This window comes from Tupaia chinensis, unplaced genomic scaffold (assembly GCF_000334495.1).
Source record: "Tupaia chinensis unplaced genomic scaffold, TupChi_1.0 Scaffold000489_1, whole genome shotgun sequence".
NCBI classification, from domain to species: Eukaryota; Metazoa; Chordata; class Mammalia; order Scandentia; family Tupaiidae; genus Tupaia; species Tupaia belangeri.
Window position 1 is genome coordinate 5,823,678 of NW_006160001.1, and position 15,409 is coordinate 5,839,086.

A 15,409-nucleotide genomic window follows, 5' to 3' on the forward strand; every position below is an offset into this window, starting at 1 on the left:
AAAATCGTAATATGAAAGATAATTTTTGTTTTCTTATTTTGCTAGAGGGTATGTGCACTTTCTGGAGTGAGGTAGAGAGAGAGGGGGAAAGCATCCCACAATGGGGTGTGGTCATATTACAATCCCTTCTTCATCTCTCCACTTCCCCATCCTGTCAGGATTTTGGGGAATGACTGGAATGGTTTTCAAGCTACTGAGGCTGAGATTTAACTTGCATGGTCAGCCATGTGGGATCCAGCTCTCTTAATCACAAGGCTGTGGAGGTGGTCTGACAGAGTACATTAATGCAAATGTCAAAAATTTTTGATGAAGAGACAATAACTCCTTCATTCCAAAAAACTCACATACTATGGGTTGTCATGAGTCAGCAACTCCCCTAGGGTGAGTTTGGGGTGGGAATTTAGCAAACTTTTTCTAAAAATGCCAGATTGTAAATATTTTCAGGTTATAGACCATATTGTCTCTGCTGAAGCTACATACCTTTATTACTGGATCTCCAAAATGGCTATAAATGATGAGTAAACTAATGGATGTAACTGTGTTCCAATAAAACTATCAAAACTGTCAGCTGGCCCATAATTTGCCTATCCCTGGTTTGGGGCATAGAGACTAATGTCTATCTCCTTGGATCACCAAATTCATGCTAATGACTCTTGAGGAACTAAATCAGATAGCCAAATATATTTATTTAGGTACTTATTCATTAAACAATGATACTCTGATAAAACTCCTATGTTCTAGCCAGTATGTTAGGCCCTGGAGATAGATAGGAAACATCACTGACAAGGAGTTTTAGTCAGTCCCTGCTGGTGTAACAAACTACTTTTTTTGACTGGGTAATTTATGAACAACAGAAATTTATTTTTCAGAGTTCTCAAGGCTAGGAAGTATAACATCAAGATACCAGAAAGTTTGGTGTCTGGTTCTCTGCTTCCAAGATAGTACCTTCTTCTTGTATCCTCCTGTGGGAGAAGAAATGGAAACGCAAAAAGGGACCTGTTAGTTTCCCCAAGTCATTTTATAAAGGAGCCAAGCTCATTCATGAAGGCTCTACCTCGTGAATTAAAAGACCTCACATTTTAAATTTGCATTGGAAATCACACTTCAACATGAATTCAAACCATAGGTCAAGGTTATCATTCTCATGGTACTTAGAGAAAAGTATAGGGAGACTTGCAATTAAAAAATAAAGGGGGCTGTGGTGGCATGCTGGTTAATGTGCTGGACTTCCACATGGCTGACTGCGGTTCAAGTCCTGGTGGCTTGAAAATCATACTGGGTGCATGCACATTTGTCCCCAAAATCCCAAGAGGAGAATGAAGGAGAGGAGATTGTGGCATGGCCATGTCCCTGGGAAGTGATTTCTCACCTTCCCTCTCTTTGTCTCTCTCTAGAGAGTGCACACATCCTATAGCAAACAAACAAAGAGAGAGAAGATAATTTCCAGTAACAGTTAAGTATTGTCCATAAAAGCAGCTCAATAATGGGGTTGGGGAGTAACATTAGATCAAGTGTCATGGAAGAGCTCTCTGAAGAGGTAACAGATGAGCTGAAACTTCCAGGGTCAGGTAGAAAAGCAAGACCAAAAGGGCTCTAGGCTCCTTTCTTCTCCCTAACACCTGCTTAAAGGTCTAAAACACCTTTTCCACAAGTGGAAGAAACAGACTTGAAATGCAAAAGGTAGAGATCACTTTTATTTCTTTTAAGAGAGATTTTTGCTATAGAAACGTGGGCTCACCAGTGAGACAGAGAGAGAAAAAGTGATAAATCACCCCATAGGGAGGATGGCCACCCTTCAAGCCCTCCTTCATTCTCCTCTTGGGATTTTGGGTATGCACGCACATGCACCCAGTGTGAGTTTTAAGCCGCTGGGTCCAGGACTTGAACTGTAGTCAACTATGTGGGAGTCCAGGGACATAGCCATGTCATATGCTAGTCTCAGGAGATCACTTTTGAATGTAGAATAACTTTGATCTGTCACTAGTCAATCCATTCATCAGTGTAAATGGTTATCATAGTTTGTGTTGACACGGGTTGTAGGGAACAGGAGGACAGTAGCACATTGGTGGGTTCCAGTTTTTCTTTGCATTCTCAGCTCCTAGCCACAGACGCAGGGAGCCCACCAGAGTAACCACTGAATGGAAGAGAAGTGAGAAGAATTTGAGAAAGAATATTACTCTGTTGAGGGGAGAAGATGAACAATCCAAAAATGAGCTTGAACATAGAAAGGATTTCTCCATCCCCTTAATGTTCTTTCCTACCCATAGGCAGCTATATAAACCCTATAAATAGTTTTTAATAGCAATTTTTGTTTGGTTCTTTGTTTTTATAGTTTCATTTCCAAACATTTGTTAAGATCTTACTGCCCTTTTTTTCTACACCACACAACAAGGCACTTAGTAAATGCTCAGTAAATACATGCTACTAGACCTCTCTACTTGGTAATTATGTTCTAGAAATAGAAGTATATTATTGAGCTGCATTTTTATTTTTCTCTTCCACCAGGGGCTTTTCGGCCTCACAAACATTTATGGCTAACCAAAGAAAGGAATTTTTTTTTTTAATTTTCTTTGAGTGTATTTTTAAAGCTTGTTTAAAAGCATGAGAAAAGTTACTATATTGAAGCAATTTACTTAGGATAGGGGAATAAAATCTTTTCAATGGAGCCAAACTCAACTTTCTACAAGTTTTATCACTTTGAACTATAAGAAGAAATAGCTGTAATTGATACTTTGGTCAACTGCTAAGGAGGGGTCCAGGTTTTGTATGGAGAATTCCTGTCTTCCCTCAAATACTTGCTAGCTGGGATATAGAGGCCATTCATTTATATATGGGGCAAAATGCTTTTTGAAAATCAGAATTTTTTTTGGGGGGGGGGACATAGTGCCCCTAATGTTTCAGGATGGCTATTTGGAAAAGCATGACTTGTTTGTAGCTTTTAATTTTCTTTGAGTGTATTTTTAAAGCTTGTTTAAAAGCATGAGAAAAGTTACTATATTGAAGCAATTTACTTAGGATAGGGGAATAAAATCTTTTCAATGGAGCCAAACTCAACTTTCTACAAGTTTTATCACTTTGAACTATAAGAAGAAATAGCTGTAATTGATACTTTGGTCAACTGCTAAGGAGGGGTCCAGGTTTTGTATGGAGAATTCCTGTCTTCCCTCAAATACTTGCTAGCTGGGATATAGAGGCCATTCATTTATATATGGGGCAAAATGCTTTTTGAAAATCAGAATTTTTTTTGGGGGGGGGACATAGTGCCCCTAATGTTTCAGGATGGCTATTTGGAAAAGCATGACTTGTTTGTAGCTACCGAGATGAACACTGAACATGCTACTCTTTCTTAACTGTTGTAAATAAATTGTGGAGCCTTTGTTTCTACCGAGGTCTTCACCCAACCCCTCACACTCACACCATACATGCCATACATTTGTCTTCTGCTTTGGAAAAAACGTTTTTGGAAATGATGTTAAGTAGTCAGAGACAAGCTATCACGAGGTGGTAACAAGGATGAAGTCTAGAGCCCGACTGTGATTTTGAATCCTGGCACCATCACTTGATGACTATGGGACCTTGAGTAAGCCAATGAGTCTGTCTGAGCCTCACTGTCTCATCTGTGCCATGGGGCCAATTAAAGCATCTGACTCTTTAGGGATTTGGGGAGATCTAAATGAGAGGATGAAAATGAAGCTGTTGGCCCCTGCCTAACACATAGGAAGCCCTCTGTAACTGTCAATGATAGTCTCAATCTATTGTTACTGACTACACCACTTCAGATGAAATATTTCCAGAAAGAGGATTATATTTCCTTTATTCCTTTCTAAAACACAGAAGAGTTACTGAACATGAAATACTATAGCTCAAGGGCAAATTAGGAATGAAAAGGTCTGCAGCCCTCATCATTCCAAACCTCTACATTTTATCCATAGTTGTCTAAAACCACAGTTAAATTGTTTGACATTTCTGGTGTAGCATAATATGCAATATTCTAAAAAGCAGAGAAGTTACCAAATGGGTCACAGTTACATATTTACATATAATGTACAGAAAGAAATCTTTGTTCTTTTTTAGGGGTTTGGTTCTGGTTTATCAATCAATTTCCTTTTCCTATTCAAACCCAGACAGTTCACATTCCCGCATAACTTTTTGGTTTTTGGTGTCTCTGTAGAAACAACCATCCAGGAAGGGGTATTTCCCAGCCTCAGAACTTCTCATTAGGTTTCCTTGGCGTGATGAGAGGAGGGTGTGTCAGCCTCATAAACCCTATAATTTTAGCATGATCATCAGATAATAAGGATAATAACAGAGTGGCAGAAATTTAGAACTAAAAGCACATTAGATTCCATCTAGGTCAACCCCCTCATTTTACAGATGAGTAAAATACCTTATTCTCAAACTGTGTTTTACAATCCTAAAAGGGTTCTCAGAGATTATATCATTTGCCTTCCCAACAACCCCTTGAGATAGTGAGAACATAGGGATTATTTGTCTCCACCTTGTAGATGAAGACACTAGAGACTTGCCAGAGCTACGGCAGGAGTGAGTTGATGGGTACATTTATTATTCAAGCTTCCAACCGACTGCCTTGATGGCACAACTCCCACTGCACCTGGATGCATCCCAGGACCTGTGTGTCTATCAGGGACCATGGAGACTTCAGCTCTCTCAGGCTCGATACTTTCTGTCTCCGAAACCCTGAAGTGTGCAGAACAGACTCCAAGCTCCTCCACAGGATACAGGAGCCCCCTGCTTGGCCTTTGTTCATCTCTTCAGCTGTAACTTCTGTCATCCCCAGTTTCCACGTTTTGCTCCAACAACTCTAAATGCCTTTGTACTTGCAGTTCCATCTGTGCGAAACACCCTTCCTTCTCACTGTTTTACCCTAACCAATTTTCTTTAAAAATGAACTTGAGGGGCCAGCAGATGATGTAGCGGTTAAGGTGCTGGACTCCCACATGGTAGACAGTGGTTGAAGTCTCAGGTGGAGGCTCGAAAATCATGCCATGCATGTGTGTGTGTGTGTGTGTGTCCAAAATGTCGAGAGGAAGTTGGAAGAGAAGGGATTGAGGTATGGCCTTTCCCCTGGGGGAGATTTCTGACTTTCCCTCTCTCCGTTTCTCTGGAGGGCACACATGCCCTAAAGCAAAAAAACTTTTTAAAAAAAGAGAGAACGAACATGAGGGACCAGGAGGTGGTGTGGTGATTAACGCACTGGATCCCCACATGGCTGACCACAGTTTGACCCCTGAACCTGGCAACTCGAAAACCACACCAGGTACATTTGTGTGTGTGCCCAAAACTCCAAGAGGAGAATGGAGAAGAAGGGATTGTGGCATGGCCATTGCTCCTGGGGGATAATTTCTCACTTTCCCTCTCATTTTCTCTCTCTAGCAAGCATGTGTGCCTTATGTCAAAAAAGAAACAAACAGCAAGAATGATCATGAGATGCTCATCATTTTCTCCTGCTTCTACCCCCTGCTTCCACATCCCCCTTTTTCATTCTTTTTCTTCTTTTAAAGTTTTTGATCCAGGCTGCATGCATATACCAAAGAAATACAGAAACAGGGAAAGTGAGTAATCACCCCTTGGCGGGTGTGTGTGTGTGTGTGTGTGTGTGTGTGTGTGTGTGCCATGCTGCAATCCTTTCTCATCTTGGGATGTGGGCCCATACACACACACATGCACCTGGTGTATTTTCCAAGCCACCAAGTCTGGGTTTCATGCTGCATACTCAGCCCTGTGGGATCCAGTCACCTTAATCATCATATTACTTGGCTAGCCTACATCTCCTTCCTGAGAACCTATGCCAGCCAGGGCTCTAGAAAAGGTGGGACTATATAACTTTACCTGGACCTGATTGTTCCAAAGGTGCCCATGTTCTCCAGAGAGAAAGAAGAATGAAGAGATGTGTAATCTAAGAAGAGACTAAAGGTCACATGACTCTGGAGAGACGAAGAAGAAAACAATGATGGAGAAAAGTTGTCATTGGCCCAGCCTATGTGGTGCAGGTGGTAGCATACTGAGCTGTAGTTCTGGAAGCAGCATGGCCAAATGCGGATTCAGACTCTGAAACATGCTAGGCATATGGATGTACACCAAGATCCTAACGAGCTAGGGTTTGAAGCGGCGGGTCATGGCATGACCAGACTCTATTGGGGGTGCTTCTCTCTCTTTCCATCCCTTTCTTTCTGTCATTCATACACATGAGCTATCATGAATAAAAAAAATAAGCTTTAAAAAAAGCTCTTTGTTTTCTATAACTTTACATTACCTGGTTCCAAACCCTAGCAAGTTTATACAAGACACTCCAGTTAAACCACAAACTCCCCTTGGCAGTGGTGTGTTTGGCAAACCAACTCTTAAAAAGCAAACAGCAGGTGGCATATTGGTTGAGTGCTGGATTCCTGCCTGATTGACTGTGGTTCAAATCCTGGACCTAGTGGCTTGAAACTAATGCCAGGCATATGTGTGCGCATGCCTAAAATTCTGAGAGGAGAATGGAGGAGAAGGGATTGCAGTGTGGCCATCTCCCATTGGGGGTGATTTCTCACTTTCTCTTGTCTCTCTGTGTCTTTCCAGTGAGTGCACACATCTTATAGCAAACAAACAATTATACAAGACACTCCAGTTAAACCACAAACTCCCCTTGGCAGTGGTGTGTTTGGCAAACCAACTCTTAAAAAGCAAACAGCAGGTGGCATATTGGTTGAGTGCTGGATTCCTGCCTGATTGACTGTGGTTCAAATCCTGGACCTAGTGGCTTGAAACTAATGCCAGGCATATGTGTGCGCATGCCTAAAATTCTGAGAGGAGAATGGAGGAGAAGGGATTGCAGTGTGGCCATCTCCCATTGGGGGTGATTTCTCACTTTCTCTTGTCTCTCTGTGTCTTTCCAGTGAGTGCACACATCTTATAGCAAACAAACAAACCAAAACCAAAACCAAACCAAACCAAACAAGACAAAACAAAAAAATCCTCTAAAAATAAATTAAAGCAAACAAATGAAATGGCAAAACCCTGATTTATAGAATTGATCAATTTTCAAGATGAAAGTGTCCCCACCATGGCCTATTTCAACCGACGGGACATCACTGCGTGTAGATGTACATGCACATTTGCCTTCCGTGAGGCATTGTGAACTGGTTCTCACCCGCTACCACCTTCAAGTTTAACTACAGTGAGTGGCTTTCTCTTCCTTCTAACCAAATACTGTACACAATTCATCAAATTGGGATAACATTGATAGCTAGTTTATATATTACTAATAAAGGAAAAAAAAACACTCTGCTTAGTAAAACTGTGACAATGCTTAGGGATAGTCCTGCGTTGTGCATGAGATTAGTATTACCAGTCCTTACTCCCAGATACTCCCTTGTCCCTGTCCTGCTGGACAACATATTCTGCTTTTAGCTGTGTTGCTTTGTGTGACGTAAGTGATCGTTTTTTATTTAGTTAGTTATTTTGGTATCTTAGTAACAATGTAAAACATCTTCCATTTCTTGCAGTTATGGTCTTTTTTTGAGTCTAGTAAAGCACTTGTTTTCTGAGAAAACACAGGACTGTGGGCATGGCTCCCATAATAAATACCTGTTTTCTCAATATGTAGCCTAAGCTTTTCACTCTCTCTAGGCTTTTCTACATAGTCAATAACTTTTTGCTGTAACATCAAATCATATGCAATTTTTCTGAAGGTATTTTAGACAGCAATTAAACTCCACACATATAGTACTAACGTTGCTAGTATGTGACATGATGGTGGAAATAACCGAGTTCTCTCTCGAGTGGGTAATGACTATTATGTCATGGCAGCCTGCCTGGCCCAGAGAGCTAACAGATCTCCATTGATTGTAAGATGAATCCGGGTTTCATAGATGTTACAAAGTGGAAAAGACAGTGCGTCTCAGAAGTCAGTGAGCTATGGCAATCTCTGTTACAGAAAATATTTTGGCTCAGTTATCCCCTTCTCCAGGAAGCCTTTCCTAACCACCTCCCACCTGTCTTTCTGAGCTGTGCTAACCACCCCTCTTGTGTTCCTATAACTCCTCATGTTACCTGAATTTTCATATTTTATGGGGGGTGTCCTATTTATCCATGTACCTGAAGATAATCTTTGTATCCTCAGATAAATGATAGTTGGAGGGATGTCTTTGAGAACTCTTCAGGTCCACTGTGCCTAGTACTGTGTCTGGCACATAGCAGGTCCTCAGTAAATGCTTGCTTAATTATTGATTTGTGAATCCTAGGAGAGATGGCTCACCTTTTGGACCAGCAGTATGCTGACTTCTAAGGACAACCCTGTTTACTCCAGGCCCCCTTCTGCAGAGATCCACCTTCATACCACCACTATGATGATGTAGAAATATTAAAGTCTGCTTTTTACACTTCCCCCCCATGACTGTTTTTTCTTTAACTTTTCAACTTTATTTATTTATTTTGTTTCATGAATCAGAGTGAGAGGAATAGCACCCCCAACAGAGTTTTTATACTATGATCCACACCCAGTCTCCGCCAGCCCCAGAGCATGGACACACATGTGCTTGGTGTACTCAGGGAGGTCTCCAAATGTGAACCTAGAATCTTCCCATGTGATTCAGCATTGTGGAGCGTTGCATTTGTCGTTCTCCCATAACCTTTGTCTTAGTTAGTTTGAGCTACAATAACAAACACTATAGTCTCAGTGGCTTAAACAAAAGAAATTTATTTTTCACAGTTCTGTGTTGGGATGTCCAATATCAAGGTGCTGGCCAATTGGGTTCTTGATGAGGGCTCTCAGACGTCTGCCTGCTTGCCATATCCTCAGGTGGCAGAGAGAAAGAGGTCATTTCTCTCATTTCTTATGAGGCACAAATCCCATTTATGAGGGCTCCATCTTCAAAATGCAGTTATTTCCCAAAGGCCCCACCTCTTAATACCATCACACTGGGGATTAGGGTTTCAACTTATGAACTTCAGGGAGACACAAACATTCATGGCACCTTTGTTGTAGAAAACCAAATTCTAATGGTTAACAATGGCATCATGCTTTACTCTCCCAGGTAGCTCACGGCCTTTTAGAAGGCAGTTAGAATGAGCTAATTCACAGAGGAGAGTACTGATAAAAATTTTAAAGTGGGGGGCAGCAGAAGATGTAATTGTTATTTAGCTAGACTCCCACAGAGTTGACTACAATTCTAGTCCTGGACCCTGCTGCTTAAAACTCATGCCGGGCATGTGTGCATGTGTGTCCAAAATCCTGAGAGGAAAATGAAGAAGGGATTTGCAGAGTGGCCACCCTCCCTCTCCCTGCCCACAGGAGGTGATTTCTCACTTTCTGTCTCTCTGTCTCTCTCTTTCTCTCTCTGTCTCTGGCAAGCACACACATTCTACAGCAAAAGTCTCTCTAAAATTTAAAAAAAATCAGGGTTATATGTTTTTTTTTTTTCTTTAGCATTGTATTACTTTTTTAGGGGAGAGGATAGGGCAAAGAGTGGGCAAAAACAGGGTCTCTCTGGAGTCTCCAAAGTGTCTAAGATCTCTGGTAGTACAATGATGGGATGAGATGGCCAGGCAATTCATACGGAAAACTCTCAAGATTCCTTTTTCTACTGATTTCTATACTCTAATTAAGATGATATGGCATGTGTAAGTGTCTAGCACACGATAGTCAATAAATGTCAGGTGCCTTTTCAAGTTGCATTCTCCACAGGTTAGGTTATACCTGGACATCCTCACTCCTCTCCTTTCAGGGAATGAAGCTCAACCCAGAAAATGAGGGAACTCAAAGTGCACTGCAGTTTGGGTGATGCAGCTGGCTAGCTGGCTCAATGCAAGTCCTCACTGTTTCCCTACCCTCCCAACTCCACTATGCCAGGAAGATTCCGAGAGCAGAATTTCACAAGTGGCTTCCCTGGGACCTCGCCAGCTTGCCTGGCAGATTCCATGCGGAGGGGAGTGGGCTGCAAGTCTCCAGCGAACAGCCCTCTCTTTCTGGCAGTGATACTTGTAAGGAAAGAAGCGAATGTGCATGCTGATTTCATGGGCTGTCTTCAGGATCTCAACAGTCTTGTTGTTCTCAGTATCTTGGAAATCCACATCATTCACAGCTAGGACTTGGTCCCCTTCCTGAAGCCCTGCTCAAAGTGCATTCGAGTCAGGAATCACCTTGGAGATGAAAATGCCTAGTTGGGAAGCCTTTCTTCCTTGGATGTTAAATCCCAGCTGAGCTCCAGGAGGCTTCTTCAGTGTGAGGATTCTGGGCAGAAACTGGGTCAACTCATTCTTGTAGTCTGGGTGGTAGGCCCTCTCCTGAGGAGGAACCCATGCCGGGGGATTTTCACAGATGGGCAGGACAACCACTGGGCAGTCACCATAGGGAATTCAGCTGACCACTTCCAGCAAGGCTCTGAGTCTCGCTAGTGATTGTGTCAATGCCTCAGCACCTCACCGGTTGGCTATGGGGACATTTTAAGGCAGGCTGTTAAGATTCCGTGAAATCACACTACTTGAATACTAACCTAGGTTCACTTTATCCTCTTATTTGGGGCCATGATGTACTAAACCAAAATCGTGAGAACAGTCTGAATTGTCTTGGGGCTTCCAACCTAACCTCATTTTGTTTCTTTCTTCCATTTTAACAGCCTACATTGGGCAAGAGACCAGGAATAAAACGGTAGGTGGTCCCTCTCAACCTATAAAAAGCCATGAGAGGAAACCAAGTTTTCCATTTTCAAAACTCCAGTTAGATCCCCTAGTGTCCACATTTCGGTACAATAAGGAAAATATGCAGTCTCTCCCAGATATGAAGTCTTGCTCTCCTTCATGAAGGTATCTCATTTCCCTTCTATTTCTTTTTAAAACTTCCAAAAATACAAGTCACCACTGCTATTTTCTTTTCCTCTACGCATTGCGTTACCTTCCATGGTCTAATTTAAAGTGGGGAAGTCGAAGAAGGAGAACTAGCTATTGATATCACCTAAATAAGCAACAAACAACAGCAACTGAAAAAGAAATTACAAAAAGGTTCTCCTGGATTTGATGTCTTGAATATTCAGATATTGGAAGAAATATCAAAGGATTGGAAAGTGGGGCCCAGTCCAGCCGCTGTCTGTGATTTAATGTTCAGGCAGAGGTGGGTGGGGGACCGCTCTCCTGCTTTGCAAAGGCAGGAATAAACCTCTGGTAACTCTTCTTCTGCAGGGAACCTCTGTGGATAAGAAACCTCAAGAACGAAAACCTTAATTACAACCAAACATAAAGCAAAGAACGAGGGCTGCGTTGGGCTGTTTTGTATGAATCCTGCCTTTAAAAGGAGACGGCTCCTTCCACATTTTGTAAGAGATCAGTGACAAGCTGGAATGTTTCATTTCTGGGCACGGTTAAGAAGTTAAATGGAAAGAACTATCCTTATTTATGTTTTAAAAGCAAGTAATTTCCAGCTCACCATCCTGATGAGTTTTGAGGCTGCTGGATATTCTCGAAGGTTTCAGATTGATATGATTTCAGTCATTTCCCTCTTTCTAATCATTTCCACCCATAAACTCAAAAGGGAAGGTTAAAAAAATGACTGATGGCAGGGTTGGCAGGTGCAGGGTGGTTAAGGGGATGGACTCCCATGTGGCCCGCTGTGGTTCAAGTCCCAAACCTGATGGTTTGCTTTCTTGCTTTCCCTCCTTTTCTCTTTCTGGTGAGATGTATATATATATATATACATATATATATATATATATAAACACTAGTGGGTGTGATAGGAACATTGTTCTGAGCCTTTGTGTACCGTAGGGTAAGGAGGAAGATATGGTACTCAGCCACCTTCACTCTTTAACCTGGATTTGTGTGACCTATTGTGTACATCAGGACTCATACAACCTGCAAGTGTAGAAAAGAGATTTCTTTTCTTTGTATTATTATTTTGATTTTTAACATTTTAATTTAAATTTTTTTCTATAGGTATTTATGGTTGCTAGAGACAGCGAGAGAGAAAGAGAGAAAATGAAAAAACAACCCCCAAGGGGAATGGCCACACTATCCTTTCTGTTTCATTCTTTTTTTGAGATTTTGGACACACATGCATATGTAGCTAGTGTGACTTTCAAGCAGCCAGATCAGAGACTTGAACCATGAGTTAGCATGTGGGATCAAGCGGCCTTAATCATCACACCACTGGCCTGCACATTTTCTTTTTTAATAAGCTATCTGGTTTATACCAGCAAACAATATGTTTCCTTGGTCCTATAATTATTGTTCTGATAATTATCAAGTGTCTAGTACAAGTTAGGCCCTTAACAACTATTTTCCATAAGCCTTACAACCCCCAGTATATGCATATGGAAATTGAAGCGAAAAGGTCAAATAACTTGGCCAAACCAACAGAGCTAGGATATGGGTAAGCCAGGCACTCTACAATTCCTGTCTGGCTCCAGAATTTTCCTTGACACTGTGTTGCCAAGTGAACTTGACAGCTTGTGGTGGAATAAGGTCATGGTATAATATGTTCAAAATACAGAAACAAACGAAAGTTTCAGAATTTTATCAGGCAAATCTTACTATAGTGTCTCTTGGGGAGTAAAGTTTACAAACCAGTGGACATAAAGTTAATTATAAAAGAAAAATGAAGGTATCATTAGTGATGGAGTCATTTCTGGGTGAGTTCACAATACCTTTCTTTAAAGATCCTGCCATTGTCCACTTCTGCCCCTCACCAATCCCACAGTCTTGTGCAGAGGCCCCCTTTGTTAATTCTGACCTACACATGTTGCCCTCTGAACCTCACACTGTGGATCTCTAGCCTGGGGGTTCCACCATGCTTCACTTCCCGAATTTTCCACCTTGGAGAAATGCTCAAACTGGCTTCTCTTAGCAATGAACAGCCAGTTTCTTTCAAGATATACAAGGCCAGTCTGATGCAGTTTCTGAGAAATTGTCAGAAGAAGGCTGGGTACTCCTGCATGAAGTCTTTGGGTCCCAGGCTGGGTGGCCAGCAGATTAGAGAAGGCTGATGGCTTCACACAGAGCAGAGTCCATGGCCATGTGACCAGCTGCTGAGGAATTCTACCCCTGCATTTCCATTCTTACTGAGGCTACTGTAGTAAACCCTCAACCAGGCTCTTTGCTTCTTCTCTGGGCTCACCTTCCCTGCCCAACTATTAGAGCCAAGGTCATTTTTGGACACTATAAATCAGTTTCCTGATTCAGACCTTTCAGTGGCTTGCTGTTATGCTCAGAAATCAAACCCAAACTTCTTACCTACAGGGCCCTTCAAGATGGCTACGATGTGCCCCTGAAGCCTCAGCTCCCTCCAGCATTTTCCTTGCTCACTAAGCTGCAACTGAATATCTCTTGCTTTTCTCTGAACATGAGGGCCATGCTGCAATCTCTTCTTCTCCATTCTTGCTTCGGAATTTGGGACATGTGCATATATTTGCCTGGCATGTTTCTCAAGCCACTGAGTGTGGGACTCAAACCATGTGGCAGGCCATGTAGAATCCAGCACCTTAACCACCATGCCATTTGCTAGCCCTGCTTTCATCATTTTTATTCTCACATCCCAGCTATGATGTTGCCTCCTAGATAGAGTTTGCCAGATGCCATGCTGTCTATTGTGGTAAACCTCCTTTCCCAACCATTTCTATTTTTTGTGGTTGTTACTAGAGGGTGCTTGTTCTCCTCAGAGAGAAACAGAGTGAGAGGAAGAAGAGCTATTACTTCTACCCCTCATGGGGAATCTCTTCTCCTCCATCTTTCCCTCCTTTTGGGGTTTTAGTTACATATGTCTACATGCCCAGTATGTTTCTCGAGTCGCCAGGCCTGGATCTGAACCGTGTAGTCAGCCATGTAGGATCTGTCTGGCTTAAGCACCAGCTACGAGGCTGGCCTCCAGCCATTTTACCATACCTGATCACTTTCTCACAGCAGTTTTTTCCGTAATTACAATTGTATTTATTTATTTATTTATTTATTATTCCTGGCTATGGTTCTACTTCTCCTAATAGAAAGCAAGGTTGAGAGAGTGAGAACTTTACTGTGGTCAGCACTGTGCCCTTAGTACAGGGTTGGCATGCAGTATGTAGTTAGAAATATTTCCTGAATGACTGAGTCCCTTACATTATTCATTTTTAGCCTTTTATCTTTCAAGACTTTACAAAAATGTGTTCCCTCTCCTTCAGGACCTGACTCTAAAACCATATCTCTTGGAAAGTCTCCCCATTTCCAGCGTCATTGTTGAAAATTCCCCTCTGTACACTTGTACCAGCTTTCCTGAGGAAAGTGTGTTGTAAACAGAATCTAATACACTGTGAGAATTTCCAAGCGTTAAACGATAAATGTGAAACAATGGAAAATTATATTACTGTGGATGGTTGCCTTTCTCTAAGTCCATTTGTGACAACCATATGTTACTATTTGGCAAGTCACTAACACCAACCCGTATTTTGGATCTTTTTTCACAATTTTCTTTTTCTTAAGTAATTGACTCCAAGTGAAACTCCAGTTCACTACCCTTAGTGAGAAATCACCCCTCTGGGGGGGAGGGGAGAGGATGGTCAAGGTGCAATCCCTGCTCCATTCTCTTTCCAGGATCTTGGGCACACAAGCACAAGCACCTGGTGTGATTCTCAAGCCACTGGGTCCAGGGCTAGAACCATGGACAGTTACGTGGGAGTTCAGTGACAGAACTGCTAGGTCATCTGTCGACCCTCTCTTTTAGTTCTTTAAGGCAAAATACTTGGATACTTAGAATTCTGAAGTCTTTCCCACTGAACGCTAAGTTCTAGAAATGCAGTTCATCTTAAGAGGAATTTTAATTGATTTTACTCACATGATGTTATTTCTCCTTTTTTTTTTTTTCAGAAAGGAGTATTATTATTATTGCATTTGTTTATTGAGAAAGACAAGTATCTTCAATAGGGTCTCAAATCACAACCTCCCCCTGCCCCCAGCCTTTTCAGCCAACCTGGATCTCAAGCATGCATGTGCATGCCTTATACGAACAAGTCAATCCAGGAACTGAACCCTGATCTTTCATATGACTTCCAGCATTGCAGAAGATTGTGTGACTATTGCAACGCCATGGCTCAGCTAGGAATACATGTTTTGTTTGCTCTTGATTATTTCCCTTTCTAAAAAAGTTTATTTCTTCTTTGAGGCAGAGAGAGACAGAAGGAGACAAAGAAACAGAGAGACATCTCTAACAGGACCTTTTTGCTGCAGTCCACTCCCAGCCTCAGTCAGCCCTGTATCACGGGCACATGCGTGCTTCCGTACTCGGGAAGGTCTCTGAACAAGAACCTGGAACCTTTTCATGTGGGTCAGCCTCGAAGACTGTAGCGTAAGTTACCACCATGCCACTGTTCAGTCCCTGAAGTGTTTTTTCTTTTCTTTTCTTTTTTTTTTTTTTATTTTTAGAGAGGTTTTTTTTTTTTTTTCTTTTTGG